Source organism: Pimephales promelas, chromosome 24 (assembly GCF_988280905.1).
Source record: "Pimephales promelas chromosome 24, fPimPro1.hap1.1, whole genome shotgun sequence".
Lineage (NCBI taxonomy): Eukaryota > Metazoa > Chordata > Actinopteri > Cypriniformes > Leuciscidae > Pimephales > Pimephales promelas.
The window spans coordinates 817,785-838,223 of NC_142792.1; the positions used below are offsets into that span (position 1 = coordinate 817,785).

General features: G+C 37.7%; 1 protein-coding gene across 3 annotated transcripts in view; it reads right to left on the reverse strand.

Moving 5' to 3' along the window:
• slc38a4 (solute carrier family 38 member 4) overlaps window positions 1-12,732 on the reverse strand; it is a 33,317-nt gene extending 20,585 nt beyond the window's left edge. The window contains exon 1 of one of the 3 annotated variants that reach the window (XM_089127234.1): window positions 12,585-12,732. The gene's annotated coding sequence lies outside the window, so the exon portion shown is untranslated. Of the gene's footprint in view, window positions 1-3,809; window positions 3,933-11,990; window positions 12,131-12,584 lie in introns of those variants that run through there. The other 2 variants (XM_039660745.2, XM_039660744.2) reach the window with 2 other exon arrangements.
• Window positions 12,733-20,439: the final 7,707 nt, after the last annotated feature.

Consider the following 20,439-nt stretch of genomic DNA (forward strand, 5'->3'; position numbering starts at 1 on the left):
TAAGACATGTGACCATGAACTGATCCTGCTAAACAAGTCAAAATAACAACATTCAGAGACAAATGCAGGCCTATTATTGATTTAATCCCTGAACTTGAGATAAATCCATCCTGGTGTTCCTGGTTTGGTTGGATTTAAATGTATTGCCATATCAGCTTCACAGACTGATTCAACAAACATCAATTAGGAAAAGAGATTAAAAATGATGCATTTGAACTCAATTGTATATACAAGATACTTTAAGAGTATTCGATACGAATTGGGTTCATCATACAAACTTATTTTATAAGTTTATCCTGATAAAAACTGGACAGACCAAAAACATGCAAAACATCTTCCAAAAAGCCCAAATAAACCCATGCATTTGGGCCACTTTGCATTTATATGGACATGATAGTGGATATTGATAAGACTACTACAAACCGCAGTACACAAACTGGCCTGTTGAACCTACAGTTTTAGATGTTTTATCACCGCGATCGATCGCACACGTCACCGTGGCCCGCTTCAGGATGTATATTCCCTGTTGAGAGTTGCTGTGGTGTTTTGCTCCAGGTCCACATAAAGGGTGTGTTTGTTCAATGTTTGGGTTGAGGACTCGTGTATCTGTGCGTCTGATCCGCTCCATGACGCATGAGCTCTGGAATCAGACGCGTTTAGTGCCGTTTTAACACACACCTGTTATGAGCGCACAACACTCACTGGCCTCAGGTCAGCTATTTCCAGCCCATGTTAGGCACAATCCGTTCTGAAAACCATTTCCATTGAGTCGGAGAGCATTGCATAAGACAAGCGCATACGCCAAAACCATTCTTGAACCCAATTACCAACAATCCCACCAACACAAAGCCCTCATTGATATATTCATAAATGTGGCCTGAGAGACTCATGGAAACTGGCCCACAGGACTGGGAAGCTTCTCTTGCACACAGATGTGGTGCGTTTAACCGCTTTTACTGTGTTCCTCATGCGTATAGACAGTGGCTTACTGCTTTTATAAAACACTGGCAACAGCAAAAAATCGGAATAAACACTTCTGCAATGTAATATACTTTCCTTAATCCAACTATGATTGTTTATGGTCCCGTAACGTTAATCGAAGTTTGTTCAAAGTTATCTGGCCTTTATTAACAAAAAGTTACTTACACATCGTTTATGGGACGTTTTTTCTGAAACGTTGTAGTTGCACTTTCGCATAAAAAAATGTTTGTTACTACTTGTTTCCGAACATTTATAGAACATTTAATAGTAACTTTCGATAAAGTATGAACAACGATACATTGAAATGTTCTTTAAGAAAAGGCAGGCAAGGCAAGTTTATTTATATAGCACATTTCATACGCAGCGGCAATTCAAAGTCAGAATAATTAAAACAGTTTAGAATAAAAAAAAATCATAATAATAAAAATAAAATACAGTAAATAATTGAAACAATTTAGAATCAAAAATAAAATATCTATCAATGCCAAAATTTTCAAAGAAAAGGTTTTTTAGGGCCCGAGCACTAACAGTGCGAGGACCCTCTTGAAACTGTTAGGGTTATTTTTTTTTAAGTAAGCGCCATTTTCAGGGGCCTCAACATGCTCAAAAACTCACCAAATTTGGCACGCATGTCAGGACTGGTGAAAAATTTCGTATTTTGTGGGTTTCGCGGATGGGCGTGGCAAAATGACTCCCTAGCGCCACCTAGAAAATTGGAAAAAATTAGCCCCTCGTCCACGTTCAACCTACAAACACGAAATTTGGTGGGGACGTGCATCATATCAAGACGCACAAAAAAGCCTCAAGAACCCATACCCTAAACGCAACAGGAAGTCGGCCATTTTGAATTTGGCGCCCATTTTGGGACGATTTACACACTCCGTACTTTTACGAACTCCTCCTAGGGATTTTGTCGGATCGACTTCAAATTTCTGCTGTGCCTTTTAAAGGCATTGACGATGTAAAGTTGTGCTATCTGCGCGTTTTCGTCGATGGGCGTGTCCGTGGCGTCGATGATTCGCCATGAAACAGGAAGTTGTAGTAACTTGGCTGTAAATGCCCAGATCTGCACGAAATTTAACACATTTGACAAGAGTCCCGCCCTGAACAAATCTACATGCCGATATTCACCCACAGTCATAGCGCCACCTAGTGGCAACAGGAAGTGACCTTTAACGAAGCAGCCCCCGCCGCATGTTTGACCGGCATGTACGAAATTTCTGTGGTACATCTATCATGTCCAGACGCACAGAAAAGTCTCTTGGAGCGATGCCTTAAACTCAACAGGAAGTCGGCCATTTCTAATTTTACCGCCATTTTTGGATGATTTACTCATTACGTACTTTAACGAACTCCTCCTAGGGATTTAGTCAGATCGACTTCAAATTTCTGCTGTGCCTTCTAAAGGCATTGACGATGAAAAGTTGTGCTATCTGCGCGTTTTCGTCGATGGGCGTGTCCGTGGCGTCGATGATTCGCCATGAAACAGGAAGTTGTAGTAACTTGGCTGTAAATGCCCAGATCTGCACGAAATTTAACACATTTGACAAGAGTCCCGCCCTGAACAAATCTACATGCCGAAATTCACCCACAGTCATAGCGCCACCTGCTGGCAACAGGAAGTGGCCTTTAACGAAGCAGTGTGGCAAATGCACAGCCGCACTGGCTGAGCTTCAGAAAATGAAACGCGGCCGCCTCAGACCCCGACGTGCTACAGGTGCGAGGGCCCGCCCATCGCTGCTTGCAGCTTTAATTTAATCTTCTTTTTTTACTTTTCAGAAAAAAAATGTTCATAACTTAATGGGAACGTTATATGTTTGTTAGCTAAGGTTGCAACGAGTCCCAGGAGTGTGTTTATCTGTATTTTACAACAACGCATCTTATCCAATCAGAAATGACAGTCTGAACTAGCAGTTTTACAGTCTTAGTTTCATTAATTCATTTCATATTAATAATCTGATCGAGTTTCAAATAAGAACAACCGAATTAATGAACCCCCTAAATGACTGGGCATTGATAGGCCAGATGATTATATTCATATTAACACATTCCTTGTTTATGTGTAAAAGCTATTGGTAAATGAATAAACAGTAATGTAAATAACATTCCCGTATTTTAAAAATGAGAAGATTTTGGTTCCCTCGCCTGAAATAAACATTTACATATATTTTATGAGACTTCAGCTGTCAAGACATCAAGAAAAAACAAACTTCAGCCTTGAAAAACCAGACTAACCAGTAAAAAAAAAAGAGGTTGATCCAACCAACATACCCAGCACTCCTTAAAAAGACCTGGCATTCTCATAAAACACTCGACTTTACTCACAGCTCTCGACACAATCAAACTCTTTTACATTTACGACCAGAAGCAGAACTAGAAAAACAGTAGACGCACTTCAGTTCGTCCTTGACAGCAAAGAAATGAAAATGCTCACCTGTTTCTCCTGTAATCTCACGCGTCTCCTCGCCTTTCAGAGAATAAACGAAACCATTTAACCATCAGTCCAAGTGAAACCCGTGAGGAGTGGCTTTAAAACGCTTTACACAGGAGTTATAACAACATTAACTTGAAAACGGTTTCGACGCCAATTTGTTTTTCAGTGTCAACGAGCCCAGCAGCTGGAGTTGACCCGAGCGCTTTACGACACGAGAAACACTCGCTCTTCAAAGAGAATGTCTGTGTTTGTGCTTCAACCAGCATTCTTCAACCACACACACACACACACACACACAACTCCAGCAATGAGCAACCAAATGCAAAAACTCCCACTTTAAACAGATCTCCTCTAGCTCTACCCAGGTTATGATCTATTAATGGTGGTTACTCACAATGAGAGCCGGTGGGACGCAGGACACTTGATGCGCTGCCAGAACGCGGATGAGCTCGTTTTAGCCCTGGAGGTGAGTGGCAGCTTTAAAGAGCATTGGGAGGGCCTGAATCAGCCAATCAGGACGCTCCGATTCTACGTGAAGCTCCGCCTCCCCACTCCCCTCCACCTGCGTCAGTGAAGGGCATGCGGGGTTCGAGATAAGCGACAGACGCGTTGCATCAACTTCTGTTTGCACTGGGGCAAGAATCCGGGGTCGCTCGCCCTCACAGACGCAGACAACGCCAACGCCAATCTGCATTCGCTACTGATGCCATGTGCAATCACACACACACCTGGAGATGAACAGTGATGCCACGTGCACACACACACACCCAGAGATGAACTGAAACTACATTCAACTCCGATCAGGAACTCTGAAGCCACAACCAGACCGACCAATTACTAAATCCACTCGACAGATTAAAAGATGAGCTTATTGGGGAATTTGGTAAATATTGTGTGAAACGTATACTACATATATCAGATACTAACACGACATATCTCTAGATATCAATATGCCATTGAAAAATCCATTAGTGCCCATTGAAATACTGAGGTTGTAAAGACAAGAAAACACCATTTCAGTTTGTCTACCACAACATCTCACGTTTAATTTAAAGGGTTAGTTCACACAAAAATGAAAATTAAGTCATTAATTACTCACCCCCATGCTGTATCAACCCCGTAAGACCTTCGTTCGTCTTCAGAGCACAAATGAAGATATTTTTTATTTAATTTGAGAGCCGAATCACTACCACATAGGCTCCTAAGGGAATGACACTCGACGGTCAATAAAGTAAATGTTTAAATATCCCATGTGACTACAGTGGCTCAACTATATGTTTATCAAGCGACGCGAATACTTTTTGTGCGAAAAAACAAACAAAAATACGAGACTTCCATAGATTTCCACGACGCATGCGCGAGAACTGAACTGAAGTAGTTGAAGGAGGTCGCAATTTCGTCGTGGAAATCGTATTGAAGTCTCGTCTCAGGCCAACAAGGAAGAAAAGAAATAGTCGAATAAAGTCGTTATTTTTGTTTGTTTTTTTCGCACAAAAAGTAGTCTCGTCGCTTGATAAACTTATAGTTGAGCCGCTGTAGTCACATGGGATATTTAAACATTTTCTTCATTGACTTTCTGGGCCGTCGAGTGTCATTCCCTTAGGAGCCTATGTGGTAGTGATTCGGCTCTCAAATTAAATAAAAAATATCTTAATTTGTGCTCTGAAGACGAACGAAGGTCTTACGGGGTTGGTACAGCATGGGGGTGAGTAATTAATGACTTAATTTTAATTTTTGGGTGAACTAACCCTTTAACGTATTACTCGCCGTCGCCTTTTCTTTGCAATTATTTGCAATGTACAAACAATTTTTTGAGCGAAAATTGTTTCTACACCAAATTTCATTGTAGAATTAGTCTTTTTTCCAAAAGCACTGGTGAATTCACCTTGGAAAAACTCTGGGATTGTGATGGTCAATTCACTTTTATTTCTAAAGCGCTTTATAGATTGTGGCGCGGCTTTACAGTGAAAATGATCAATGATGCAAACAGAATATTTAGTGGTTTCAATCTCCGGAAAGTCTAGCCAACGACCTTCTGAATAGCAGTCTTGAGCTTTAACCAATGCAGCACATCACACACTACAAAAATAATCCCAGTCAACCAATCAAAACATCCATTTGCCACCCACAAAAATGACTAATCATTGACATTCACCCACGAGTAGGAGTCCAATAATCTATCAACCGTGTTTGGATGTCGTCGTCACCAATGTTGGGAAAGTAAGTTACTATTAAAAGTAAATTATTACAATAATACGTTACTCCCCCAAAAAAGTAACTAATTGCATTACTTAGTAACTTTTTAACGAATAGTAATGCGTTAAATTACTCTTGCTTTACTTTCTCACTTGGGCTGGGCTTGCTTTTTTTGTTTTTCAATAACAGCAAAAAAAAGTTATATTTTTGGCAAATGTTAAGGCCCTTATACACCAAACGCAAGGAAATGCATGTTTACTCCTGTACAGTAGAGGGCGCCGCTCAAACAAACATTTCAGCCATTCTGGATTAAAGAACAATGGCATCCAGGAGAAGGAAGTTCAGCACGCTTATTTCTAAATCTAATCTTGAGTAATTTTTGCTTATTAGTATAGTTAAATGATTATTGAAGGTTAGCAGCATTGGTTAATCAAGTGAGATTTAATACATAATTTGTCATATTTCATATTTGTGTCATTTAATATATTTAGTTATAAAAGTTTTGCATAAAATTCTGAGATTGCACTTTACTGTTTATATTCATTTTGAGGAATGCTGAATGTTTTCGTGCACGTGAGATGAGTAAATGCATGTTCATATTTAGTCTAGAACTGTAATAACTATCATGTTTACACACACACACACACACACACACACACCTCCTCACTTTATTTCTCTCAACATGAGAGTTCTCAGTCAATGCATTTGATATTTTGTTGCAAATTGAAAAAGTAATGCGTTACTTTACTAGTTACTTGCAAAAGTAATCTGATTACGTAACTGAAGTTACTTGTAATGAGCTATACACAACAATGGTCGTCACATATTATTGCCTAGTCATAGTAAAAAGTAGATTCTTACTCTCTGGATGCAGGTGCTCCAATCTCAAGGAGAAAGAGTCTTCCTGTGCCGAGAGACCTTTCCTTATACGGACACACTCTACACACTCTACACCACGAGCCAATCAGCAGCTCCGGCTCAAGGGTTAAACACACAACGGTCCACAGAAACACCTCAACATCACACTCAGAGTATTAGAAGATTAAAAAAAAGTAGATATAAACTAAAAACTCAAAAACAAAAAAACTGAAAATAAATCCAAATATTTCACCAAACACTTTGACAGAGTCTGAAATAACCACTAATCCAGCGCCCCACAAATTTACCAATATTGACTTATTTAGACATCATTTCTGATCAGATAAAAACAGAATTGTCTCTAAACTAGTGTTTCACACCCTGTGTCTGGAGGCACACACACATTCTTCAAACTCCAAATTATTTATGTGTGGCACATGCATTTTATTTTTAATACGTGTGGCTAGTTTGCATTATTTAGGCATTATTTTATTTATTTGTAAAGTAATAAGAATTTTTTTTGGATAAAAAATATAAACATTTGGATTTCGATTTATTGGCCAATGTATCAGTTATCGGCTTTCAAATATAAAGAATTATCGGTTATCGGTATCTGTCAAAATGTTCATATCGGTGTATCCCTATATTACCTTGACATTAGATTACAGAAAACGCCTTAATGCTACTGCCTGAGTATTTCTAATATAGCAATTTGTAATTGTAATACATTTTTTGTCCTCTTTTGAAAAGCCTTAAAGGAGTAGTTCACTTTTAAAAACCTTTTGCTTATAATTTACTCGCCCCCATGTCATCCAAGATGTCCACGTCTTTCTTTCTTCAGTTGAAAAGAAATGAAGGTTTTTGATGAAAACATTCCAGGATTTTCTCCATATAATGGACTTCAATGGGGTCCAAACGGTTCAAGGTCCAAATGAGAGTTTCAGTGCAAACTGTTCAAAGGGCTTTAAACGACACCAGACGATGAATAAGGGTCTTATCAAGCGAAACGATCACTCATTTAATAAATAAATAACAAAGTTTAAGTTTTATAAGCTCAAATGCTCGCCTTGCTCTGTTCTGTGTGACTCTCCTGTTCAAACTCGTTCATCAAAATGAACGAATCTTTTTTTCCTGAGTCATTTCATTCATTGAATTAATCAAATGACTCGAAAAAAGATTCGTTCATTCTGATGATTCGTTTTGAGTGTGGATCCCATTGAAAAAATCCTGAAATGTTTTCATCAGAAACCTTAATTTCTTTTCGACTGAAGAAAGAAAGACATGGACATCTTGGATGACATGGGGGTGAGTAAATTATCAGCAAAAGTTTTTTTCAGCAAAAATGCTACACTCTAAAAAATTCTGGGTTGTTTTAACTCAATTTTTGGGTCAAATATGGACAAACCCAAATGTTGGATTAAAAATGGAATTTAAAAATTTAACCCAACGGCTGGTTATGTCCATATTTGACCCAAAACTGATGTTTTGTTGATTTCCTTCTGTTGCTGTTGGGGCAAATGAGATCGCCCAAAACACAGTTGTCATTTCCCAACTATGACAACTTCCTCTTCTGAGAACCCCGGAAATGTGAAAAAGGTCAAGCAAACGCATCAGATTCATTCACCAGCTCGTTAGTAGAGACTCCAAGACCCGAAATAGACGAGTCTGATAAGTGAGACATCCAAAATGAGCGCTGTAGTTGGTGTGCTTCCAGGAATATGGTTGGGAAACACGGCCCTGAACGCTCAGGGTATTCTCGTGGCTTCATGGAGAAACATGAACATGCAAAACTGCATTAAAATGCCATAGAAATGATGCAATAGACCACCCGTCCCAAACAACATACGATTCAGTTCTCAGACCTGCGCAGTGGTCTTCAGTCTCAGTGCTGCGACTTCTCCGAACGCTTGCAGCAGGACTCATGTTCTCCTTCAGCGCTAAGATTATCCAGCGTACGCCTCTAGATTACATTACACAAATATATCAACCAGACGCCAGCAACCTGGACTCCTTCAAATCTGAAACCTGACACTCGGACTTGCATCTTCATTATATTCATTTAATGATTATTGATGGTGGTAGAGAATAGCAGTGATGTAACCGACACTGGCTGATCACATGACGATGGCCACATGCCTTATTTTTTATCCAAATTGGAATAAAATGAGAATTGTGAAATTATTAACATTTTTGATCCTTGTTGCATGGTGCCACATGGGTCTAAAAACAAAACTTATTTTTATTTGTTCATTTATTTGCATTTGTATAGAAAATTTGAACCACTGTCCTACTTCATGAATATTACGATATTATGAACATTAACATTACGATTTTCTGTAAAGTTCCTTTAAAACAATGTGTATTGTTAATCGAGTTGTCTTAAGTCAAACCATCATTTTCACTGAACTCTCATTACGATCCGATATAAATAGAAACATTAGTGCAAATTTGAGCTGTTGGTGGCGCTAGACGCTTTGTGATAAAGACCCCAAATATCACATTAGAGTAGATGAGACACTTCTCTAGCAGTGTGCCAAATTTCACAACTTTTGAGAAATTTTGGCCAGCAAAATGTGAAATAAGTTCAGAATTTCAGTTCTTGACCTCTACGAAAACTGCTATGCAAGTATAAAGTTAATGGAGTTTCAAAAGTCTATTTTCCAGCCGTCATGTCCTTGGTTTCATCTCGGTCCAACATCTTATCAGTCTATCGATTTGCTCATTGCTTGTGACATCAGTGACGTAGCAGAACACATAATGGACTGACCTGAGCTGAATAATATAACCAAACACGAGGCAGATCGGATCCTGCACAGAAGAGCGCACACACACACACACACACTGTTCCCCTGATGAAAGTGTTCAAGAGTGTGACGTTACTCTACTAAGATGATCAGATGCATGATTCAGACCCAGGCCGTATCCTGAACTCGAGTGAGAGAGTGACTGTGAGTAAGTGAACTCTGTGAGAAATCACCCAGAACACCCTAGCATTGTGCTATCAACCACTAAGTAACCAGATATCAACACTGTAGAGTTGGGGTGAGTTTTCCATGTATTATAAAAACACTTTATTATCACAATTATAATAAATCAAATCAAGTTTTATCACAAATTTCTCATTTTAAGCTGCCAATTAGTTGACATTGGAAAGGTGAAGTTCTAACATTGTGTTTGTTCTCTGAGGTTATTTCGGTCTTTGGGTTTGTGCCATAATTACAGTAGGGTCTAAGAAGAAGCAGCTATTACAGCGAGCCGCTTCCGCTATTGGAAAAATGACACTAAAACATTCATTCTTTGAATTATTTGAAAGCGACGTACACAACGCAAATAACATCAAGCAAGTTGAACATGAGTACAGTTTAAGTTGGAGCACTAGAATTATAAAATATTGAACATTTTAATAAAAATGAAAAAAAAAAATGTATTATAACATGACGAAAGCACAACGAAAACTAAACTAAAATACTAAAAAATAAAAGCTAACTCAAAATATTAATAAAACTAAAAAACACTGCTGCGCGCAATTGAATTTTAATTTGCCGTTTTTCCACATTTCCGAGATGCCAGTACAGTTTCAGTTTTGCTTAAAACACATTTGTTGAGGTTTAGTTTTTATAATAAATGCCAAGCCTTAACAAATATTTAATGTTTTTTATACTTTATACAGTATATATACTTATATTTTTAATTTCTGTTCTGAATACGTCAAATGTAAAGAATTCAGTGTGGAGTGAGGGGAACTAAAATAGTGTTAGTTTATAGTGTTTGTAAATGATATTTTACATTATTTCTGAATGTAATCTGATGCAACTTACCTGTGTGTGTGTGTGTGTGTGTGTGTGTGTGTGTGTGTGTGTGTGTGTGTCTCCGTCAGGTTAACTTAGTTTCTGGGAAATTCAGGTTCAGAATGCGATATATGACACCACCTCCACGTCACACTTTACATTTTGGGTATATTATCTGAAATGATCGATGGCTATTTACATCTCTGACTGAAACCTGACAAACAGGTTACTACATTTCACAGAATAATGACTTTGCATATTTAAATAAATTGTGTAAGTGAATGTTTACTGTGCTGGGCCTCAAACAGACTGGCGTACACGTCCTAACAGTACTGGAATAAAACTACTCCACGGATAGATTGCATAGTCAATTCTTTGATGATCATAAACTGTTGTTTCCTTCTAAAAGATCCAAAATATTTCAAGATAAGGACAACAAATAAACACATCTATATTAGTCATAACTAGTCCATGGTATTCTGTTCTGTTAAAACATGTTTTGCATCAAATGTTTGCATGCAAACCCACAAAAGCAATGAACTTATGTAACTGAAGAGCTTAGAAGTCACAATCTACATTAGGTGTTAAAGTGTAAAATACATGCAATGCCAGTAATTAATTGTTGTTCATGAATTTTTAAAGGTCCAATCCCTTGTGGAAGTGCAATGCATGAGCGTGTGTGTGAATGAGTTTAGCATTGGTGGGCGGATCACACATTACAGAATGTTCTAGAATAGATTAACATAAAACTCAATTCAACTACAACACATGGAGTCAGTCAGATCACTCATTGCTACTTGGCAGTTTAGTGTTTAAACATAGTTTACAAAGCAAAGAAGACAGCGGATTTGCTATAAAACTGCTCATCAGCATAAAAATGTGTAGAGTAGGTGGAGTAAGAACAATATTTTCCTCCGTAAACAAATAAAGCTCCTGTTTAGATGCCGATTCCTCGTTGCAATCATGCACAAACAAGGAAAGGCATCATCCAAACATGTATTCCACACACAAACGTCATAAAATCATATAAATATGGTGTTAAACACTTAATATAAGAGTAACACTGAGCTCTGAGTAGCACTAGTGACTAAAATAATAAGCACTATAGCTAATTAAAAAGTACAAGTACCTTGTGGAATAGTCACAAGTATCTAAAAAAAGTACTAGCAGCATGAAAATATATACTGGTGTTTTTAAAGGATGAAATGTTAAAACGGCTTGCCATAATGCTGCAGGTTTGATTGACAGGGTGCACGAGCTTCTGCGCGGAGTGCGCGCGCCAAACACCCGCTTTGTGTGCGTGAAACCAACACAATGCTGTTCGTCAAAATATTCCAAACACACATTTAAACCCCGGTTTTTTGGAGTATATCGTTCAAATACGAGCTATTGTGTTTTAAACATGTTGCATCAGTGTTTGCAAGCGCCTATACTGAGCAAGCTTTAGTAAGTTCAGTGATATATTGCACGCACGCAAAGGTTACTTTTGACGTTTATTAGGCGCCTTGAAACAATTTCTACTTTTTAAAAACATTGATATAATCTTTAAAGTGCTCGTTCTAGGAATTAAAAACAACTCAAGACATTACATCCACGTTAATGCTTTTAAATGGTTCGTTTCTTCCTCGCGCATAAACAGATCAGTGATGTAGCAAAGGCGCAACATCATCAATCTCTCACTTTCATTCTGGAAATAAATGAGTGTGTGTGTGTGTGTGTGTGTACGAACCCACCTGGATCCTGAAGGAATCAGCGCAAATCTCGCAGGATGAAGAGAAACTGGCGTCGCTCCTCGAGATCAAACCCGTTTCACTGGGAGGAGCGCGTGGAAATTTCCACCATGTGATGGCAAACCCTCCACGAGCATCAAATTACAGCAACAACACACACACACACACACACACACTTCCAGAAATCGTCTTCGGGATCAGGGGCTGCGCGAGTGTGTACGGCAGATCGACCGTGTTGCTCTGAGTAAAATAAACTAAAATAAAGTAAAATAAACTAAAATAATAAACTAAATAAATTAAAATTATAAAATAAAGTAAAATAAATAAATAATAAATAAATAAACACACACTAAACACCCTGTTTAGTGTTTATTTATTTATTATTTATTTATTTTACTATTTTAATTTATTTAGTTTATTATTTTAGTTTATTTTACTTCATTATTTGGTGTATTTTATTATATTTTATTTTCAAGTTTTTTTAATTGTAAAAGTGCTTTATTTCATTTTATTTATTTTTTGTTTTATTTTATGTAACATTGCTTTTTATTTAACTTTCCTTTAATTATTTATTGTATTATTACATATTATACCTACCAGTCGCTCAGTTGGTGAACACGAATGAACACAGGTCAGAAATCAGATTGTGAATCATAGCATTCGTATTCATCCAGTTCCTTCTGCTTGAAGATCTGTGCCGATGGCGGTCATGTCTTCACAGGATCCGGCTGACTACAGTAACCTCGGGATAAAGAGAGAGACTAATATTAGCATAGATGCCATTCTTCTTACGAAGTATCAAGTACATCTGGTGTCAGTGTTCCTGGTTCCGGTTGACTTAAAGGGATACTCCACTTTTTTTTTTTGGAAATAGGCTCATTTTACCACTCCCCCAGAGTTAAACAGTTGGGTTTAACCGTTTTCGAATGTATTCAGACGATTTTTTGATATTTAGAAGAATATCAGTAACCAGACAGTTTCTGGTCTCATTGACTTCCATAGTATATTTTTTCCTACTATGAAAGTCAATGAGACCAGAAACGTTCTGGTTACTGATATTCTTCTAAATATCAGAAAATCAGCTGAATGGATTTGAAAACGGTAAAACCCAGCTGTTTAACTCTGGGGGAGTGGTAAAATGAGCCTATTTCCAAAAAAAAGGTTATGGCGCTTTTCCACTGCGTGGTACGACTCGGCTCGGTTCGCTTTAGCTCGGTTGCTTTTCCACTGCAGTTAGTAGCGCTTTAAAGTGGGTGGGATTAGTTTAAAAGCAGTCGCTCGCTTGCGGTGGCTGTTACTGCATAAATACTATAAATTTAGCGGGTTTGATTTCTCACGTTGCAAATACAATGACGCTGGTAGTGACGATTCTGTCTGACCAATCAGAGATCTGCAGTGTTTCACGTCACATTTTAGTACTGGTACGGTACGCTTGGAACCTCAACAGACCAGGTACCATTTAAAGCGAGCCGTACCGTACCATGCAGTGGAAAAGCGCCATTAGTTCACCCAATTAGTTCAGTAATTACTCTCCCTCATGTTGTTCCAACCCGGTAAGACTTTCATTCATCTTCGAAACACAAATGAAGATATTTGTGATTAAATCTGAGAGCTGGATCACTCCTCCATAAGGGAATGAAACTAGCCGGCCCAGAAAGTTATTAAAGACGACGTTAAAATAGTCCGAGTGACGACAGTGGCTCAACCTTATAAGATTATCAAGCGACGAGAATACTTTTTGTGCACAAAAATAACGACTTTATTAAACTATGTTCTTCAGTGTGAGCCTTATATTTTTTTAATCAAAAATATCTTAATATGTGTTCAGAAGATTAATGAAAGTCTACCGGATTGGAACAACATGAGGGAGAGAGTTTTTATTTTTGGTAATTTATACAGCCTAACAATCCTTCAACGAATTACAGATATGCGATAATGTGTTAACGTCTGGTCAAAGAGAAGTGTTTTTAGTCTTTAATCTGACAGAGTGTATCTGCTCTCTGAACAATGGATGACCGTTCTAGAGTTTAGGTAGCTAAAGGATTAGAGATATTATCAACTGGCCAGAATTTTGAGATTGCAATAAACTGATAATAAAACGTTCGTACAAAGTTATCCGGAATTTAATAACGTTCTCAAAATGCTCACACAAGAAAAAAACAATCTGAAACGTTTTAGTTTGTCTAAACGTTACTATGTTTCAGAACGTTCAGAGATTATTCAAAAGTAACATTCCCATAATCTTCACACAATGATACATAAACAATGTAATGTTTATCTAAAAGAGAACGGGAATGCAAAACGTTTGTTAGCTACTGGCATTTTTAGATGCTCTTGCAGTTTAGACTTCTATCAAATCTTGATTTCTACTTTATTCATTAATTAGTGCACAGCATTTTATCCACGTTGAGTCTCATACGTAACTCATGGGAGTGCAGTGGCGGTGTCATATTCAATTGCAATCTTTTTTTCATTGTTAATAAGCAGTGATCTTATTGTTAGTCTGTTAACAGGAGGATATTTACACACCGCCTATGAATTCAGATGACTTTGCATATCTGTGAGTGAACAGATATCCCTGCCAGCTTCACTCGTGTGGATACATGTGCATGTCCTTGAGCGAAATCAAACACACTCATCCCGGCGCTTCTGAAAGAGAGATGATGCAAGATATATGCAAAAAAAAAAAAAAATCGCCATCGGCAGCATTTAAATCATGCTAACGGATCGCCTTCTTCTCGACTCCGTTGAAATGCTACGTTTGGTGCATTGCATCATGGGATACAGTATTCAATGCAGTGTGCTCTATTCAGTGTTGGGAGTAACGCATTACAAAAGTAATACATTACAGTAACATATTACTTTTTGCTGTAACGCAGTAGTGTAAGGCATTACTAATCAATTTTCAGTAATATTTTACTCGTTACATGTTCAGTGAGGCTTGTATTACAGTTGTATTACAGTGTATTGTCTGCTTTTTCTTCTTAAAGGCAACAGACTATGTGAAAGTTTTAAAGCAGTCTTTTAGTGCCAGTTCAGAGCGGTCGCGTCTGTAACATTGTTTTTCCCTCATAAATGCGAACACGAAAACTAAAATAAAATGAATATTTTAAGTTCTATGGAGACTGGAGAGCCAAAGCTTCCTCGTCCTCGCGCAGTGTAATTAACAGAATTACAAAAAATATATTTTGACTCCTATTTTTTTGTCACGCATGAATGTGTGTCTTTTTCCTAATATTAAAAATAAAACAGACTGATATTTGTCTAATGTCTGGAGTCCTTTAAGGAAGTAGAACTATATACGTTTCAATACATGTATTTTCTGAGAATTTTTATTTCAAGTTTTGACTGCAAATGTCATGTCCATAATGCTGGACTTCCCCAATTTTAAATAATTTATCTTCAACTAGTTTTGTGGTGTAGGTCTACGTATTTTATAATGTTAACTTCAAATAATATTAATAGCCTAATTTAAAGATAAGGCAGCATTGGATCTGGACGGTAAGGAGAATAACGCTGGAGTTGGAAGAGGTGTGTCGTGATTCTGTAGGTTCGTGGATCTGAGTCGTGTGGCGAATCGCGATTTCGGTTTCATATTGCATATCGTTACAGCCCCAAAGTTAAGTTCTACTTAGTTATTTTGGTGAAAGTAACTCAAAAGTAATACATGAGTGATGTAACGCATTACAATTCTGAGACAGTAATATTGTAAGGTAATGAATTACTTTTAAATAACATGAATTACTTTTAAATACCTAATGTATTACAGTTTGGAAGTAACTTGCACAACACTGGCTCTATTTGTACTTCAGATTTTTGGCAAATGCATGTGATGCAAGTTTAAAATGCATACAGAGACTAGCTGTTGACATCCATTTGAGAAATGTCTTCATACTGGTGTAAGGTTCATGCAGTATTGCAGGTATTTTTGGATGGCCATTACTTTAGCAAGTGACCCACATAGCAGAAATAGATCTTGAGCACGGACGTCTGAACTGAGACTGAACCTGATAAGATCACATAGACAGCGGCTGCTTGTGTCACACAGGTAGTGTATGTGAACCCAGCTGACAAACAGGGGTGCGTTTCCCGAAAGCATCGTTAGCCAACTATGGTCGCAAGTTCCGTCGTTTTCCAATAGAGTTCAATGGAAATTGCGACCATAGTTGGCTAACGATGCTTTCGGGAAACGCACCCCATTCAATTTTTGAAAGTTCTCTGAATGTTTCAAATGTTTTTAATAAGTGATCATTGAGGGAACAGACATTATGGGATTGTTACTTTTGAATGAACGTTCTGAAACAAGTAGTAACATTTAAAAAAACATTAGCCTAGATGCGCATCCAGAACGTTTCCATGAACGATTAATAAATGACATTTGAATTCATGCAGGTAATGCTGAAAAAATACAATGGAATGTTGTATAAACAAACATTTAAAAGTTTGGAATGTTCAGAAAACCGTTTTTTTTAATGTATATTAGCCTATGTTAGCAAATCATTCCATATAAGTCCCTCCCCTTCCGGTCGACCACCATGGGACCTTATTTCGGAAAAATATTGAATGGTAGTCAATGGCGAGAGACAACAAATATTTTGATCTCGTTTGAATTATGCCCTGAATTACACATATGATGTTTGTCAATTTAAAAGATACATTTTAAGGTAAAGAAAGTCGCAGTTTGATGTAAAACCGTTGAGGTATAAGACTGTGAAAATACGTAATTACAAAGACTACAAACCCCAAAGGCGCACATTTTCTCTGAATGAATGAAGCTAACTTTACTGAGGCTAATGTCTGTCATTGTTTCTATAGTCTTACGTTATAATCGTAACGTTACGCCGTCATACCTGAGTGTTTTGTACCAGACTGCACACACACGAGCAGCGGATCTCACTCGTTGTTTCGCTTCCCGGGAGATGTAGTTCATCGAGCGATTTTCACATAAAACTAAATGTTACTCTTCAGTTTTATGACAAACTGCGACGTTTTTGACTTTCATAATTATCTTTTAAATTGACAAACATCATATGTGTAATTCAGGGCACAGTTCAGACGGAATAAAAAGATAAGTTGTCTCTCGCCATTGACTACCATTCATATTTTTTCCAAAATAAGGTCCCATGAGCCGGAAGCGGAGGGGCGGGGCTTAGGCTCTCAAGAAGGACAGCTACAATGTTGCCTAAAGATCCTTTCGGAGATCTTTTTTTTTTTTTATTGACCCTCTCAAAAGAACCTTTCAGTGATCAGTTCTTAAAAAAACATTGTTTTCTTAATGTGAGATTATATTAATAAGTTCCTCAGACCTTCTGTAGCCCCGCCCCTTTTCAGCGCTCACCCGTCGTCTATTGTCTTTCGGTCTGTTTTTTTCACAGCTATCTTGCCTATTTATGAACGAACGGCTCGTTTTAAAATCTGCTTTAAACATTACAATCCTCGTGATAACTTTCGTTAACTTTACATTAAGTAAATCTACTTCAAAAGCGAATTACTCCTGGACAGCAATGCCATAGAGCGACCGCAAAACCGGAAGTTCAAATACAATATTCTAAAGATGGCGGCGCCCTTGGTTTTCTGGTGCATAAGGTCTATAACCAAAACAAAACATTTTAAAAACATGTAAAAGTTTGGAATGCTCCGAAAACGTTTATATAAATATAATTAGCCTATGTGTAATATGCAAAACATTCCATATTGTGTGTGAAGGATAGCTGCAATGCTGCCTAAAAGAGATTCTTGCAGAGATCAATTCTTAAAAAAAAACCCCATTGTTTTCCTAATATGAGGAACTCTGTTCCTCTAGCTATAAAGAACCTTTTGTGCAATGAAAAGCTGTTTATCAATGTCAATAAAAGTGCTTTCTAGGTAGCCTTATTGGAAGAGTCTGATGCCTTTATGACCCGTTTAAGTTTCACGCTGGGTATAATGAGCACGATATCACCATCAGTCTGTTCGAGGTTCTAGTACATTCTGTTCTTATGTGGTTGCTTTTACTGTGCAGAACCATCAATCACACACCGCTGACACGCTTTATATGAGCTCATGAGTGTAAATGTGTGTGTGCTGATCTCACCGCACAGGTATGCACTCGCAGCTCCGTCCCAACACACATTATTCTGCACATTTTTCTTCAGTTCTTACAGAAAAATATAGGTCAAAGTTTTGTGTGTCATTTTGTAAAGGCTCTCTTACATAATGAGATCAATTTTCAGCTGGAGTCCTGACATTATTCACTAAAACAAACACTAGATAAGTCATTTAGCCTCTACATACTTGCATACTGGAAATCAGCAGGGTTTGAGAAAAGACGCACTCTCAAACACACTCGACCAATCAGAGCGCAGTGTGCTTTCAGGAGGAGGGGCTTCACAGGAAGTAAACAGAGCGTTACTGACAGACTGGGAAGAGAGGAGCCGCAACAATGGAGAATATGAGGAAATTAATGTTAATAAAACATTTTTGTGATGAAGCCGGTGGTTTCGGATCGTCCAGACATGTTGAGCCGTAGTGCTCATGTTTAAACTGGCCTGTGCTGTGTTTGAGGCCATTCCTACAGTCTCGATAGCCAAAAACCCTTTCTGTCAAAAGGGTTAAAAATGTAAATCGGTCCTTATGTAAAGTTCAGTCCTCTGGCACTTTAAATAAAAAAGCTCTTCTTCACTATTTCTGTCTTGTTTTCCAGCACAAATATCTAAACATTCTTAATTCAAGATGCATTTACTGGACAAGCAAAATTACATCAGATATTAACCTTTGTGCATCCTTATGGACATGTTTGTCCTTTTCAGTTTTGTTTTTTTGATCACTTTGCCTGTGTTAAAGCTAACTGCAAAAAACTTGGCACAGGTGTGTGTTTTTATTGGAATTTTACTATTTCACCGTCATTTTCTTAAAAAAATATTGTTTGCATTAGGTACAAAAAATACTCCCTCTCAGCACCTTTTGGACAAAAATGTCCCCATTGAAACTGCCATTTTTAATCCCCGGTTCAGTTAACTATAAAATTATGCAATCTTTGTTAAGAGGCTTTCATTCTGATGGCAAGGCTTCAAAATTTTATTTTTTACTATTTTTTATCAGATGGTGTCATTTTTTTAAAGTTTGGCCTATAAAACAAATATCGCTTTATTCCTGTTTTCTGGTTCGGCATAATAGAGAGCCAACTGGATAAATTATGCAACGATATTTGTGTGGGTGTGTTGGTATGGATGTCAGTGTGTGGTTAGTATGTGTGTGTGTGTGTGTTTGTAATACTGAGAGAGAAAAACTGCAAATTCAAATCCAATCACTGTGAGCTCCAGTGGGGTTTTGCTGCTACCCAATGGGGAAAATATGTTACTACGCCCAAACAAACTGATACCCAAAGCTAATTTCTTGAGATATCATCCTCAAATTTGGAACACAGCCTATTTAGATTTATGGCTTTGATTTTATTGCAGTTTTGAGTTCAACCTAATTTATAATATATATATTTTATATAAAATATTTTTTATAAATAATTTTCATAAACATAACTATAACTTTTTTTTGGATTTACTTATTATTATTATTATTTACTTCAGCAATAATCTGCAAAGGGTCTTCTTTAAAATGATACCAAACTTAAGTCTGTGCTCCAAAGCGTCACATTTTTATGACAGTTTTTTGACATGGACATTTTTGTCCTCTTTTTACCTATGTGTAACTTTTTTAATTGATGCACAAGGGTTAAGTCTTTTGTATCATGTATCAAAATTACTTGAATTAAGATTAGAGTTAGGATTTAGTATTCTCTTTGAATAACGATTATTTTTCTGACCCAATTGGCACAAACTCACTTAATTTGATACATTTTTCAGTAAACAAGTCTTGCTTCTCCAATAAATGTCCCACATAGCAACATTGTTTCGGCCCAGATCCGGCCCGCATCTGGCACATGTGGCACGCAGATCTGGCCCATATGCAGCAATGACTGACGGCGCTTGGGTGGCCCACTCCTGTTTGCCAGATCTGGGCCACAAGCAGGCCATAGCAATGCCACATGTCAGCCAAGAGCAAAGAAATAAACCAGAACTGGACTTTATCTGAGCCACAAAATCTGTGGAGTCAGAAGGAGAAAATCGTAATTGGTTACCATTACAAGTCAGAAACACTGAGAAAGAGCATTGTTGTTTTGCAGTATAATCTTGTTTGTGATGAGATGCTTGATTAGATCAGTGTGTGTGTGTGTGTGTGTGTGTGTTTGCAGGACAGTATGGAATGTGAACAGCAACATTCCCGCTGTGCAGACCCTGTTTTTACTGTCCAGTGTAATTATTACTGGACATTCAGTCATCCAAACATACAGCAGCAAAAGCAGATTCAGTCTCTCATTCAAGCTTTTTAAACAGGGCCGTTCAAAACACATTCTTTACACTAGATGTTTGTGTTTGCCCTTGCAAAACCAAACCAAGTTCCCAGCGTACAGAAATGT